General features: G+C 31.8%; 1 long non-coding RNA gene across 1 annotated transcript; it reads left to right on the top strand.

The window, feature by feature from the left end:
• Positions 1-235: 235 nt before the first annotated feature.
• Positions 236-737, top strand: LOC107682402 (uncharacterized). Its single transcript, XR_001633479.1, has 3 exons — positions 236-311; positions 508-539; positions 673-737. It is a non-coding gene; the product is annotated as an uncharacterized LOC107682402 (long non-coding RNA).

Below are 737 nucleotides of genomic sequence, written 5' to 3'. Positions count from 1 at the left end.
TTTTTTTTTTTTTTTTTTTTTTTTTAAAGAACTGTTATTTTCTTGGTGTTTTAATTAGTGTGTGGAAAAAAAAAAGTAATTAAAAAAAAATATTTCAAAGGGACAGGACATATATAGATTAAATAACATACAAACGTTTAAACTGCTTATATATTTGATTTTTGTCTTTTATGATTTTCAATTCTACAAAAATCATACTGTTTTTGTATTTCTTATGGGGGTAACCCTTTTTTTTTTAGGTCATGGTCCATTTTCTCATGTATTTGATGGCCTGGTTATTCCTGAAGTCAAAAAAATAAAACAATCTAAAGGTAAAGTGGCAGTGTGAAATGAAGTGTAATCAGTCGGGTGAACATGCTGGTTTAATATGGTCTCATATCATTGTTATATTTGGACATGCAGAACTCAAGCTGTTTGTTGGTACAGTCAGTGTACAAGCAATTCTAGTAAATTAACCTGAAATAGTATAATGCATACATATATAAATCACCTTTCACCTTGTCTTAGGCTTGCCTGATGACACCCCTGAAAAGTGGAAAGTGAGCAGTTTTACGAACTAATCGATAAAATCAAAAGTAGTGGATGAAAACAAACAGACAATGAATTTCGTAGTATATTACACACACTGACTCTTCCGGTCATATATGTATGCTATTTCTGTCTTTACTGCAGCATGAGCAGATGTCAGTTCAGATGTTCGATGACATTGTGAAGCGTCTGAAGGCTGAGAATGAAGA

This window comes from Sinocyclocheilus anshuiensis, unplaced genomic scaffold (genome assembly GCF_001515605.1).
Source record: "Sinocyclocheilus anshuiensis isolate Anshui unplaced genomic scaffold, SAMN03320099.WGS_v1.1 C32162834, whole genome shotgun sequence".
In the NCBI taxonomy this organism is placed as follows: Eukaryota; Metazoa; Chordata; class Actinopteri; order Cypriniformes; family Cyprinidae; genus Sinocyclocheilus; species Sinocyclocheilus anshuiensis.
Note: the sequence above shows the minus strand (reverse complement) of the source record. Positions and strands in the feature narration are given on the sequence as shown.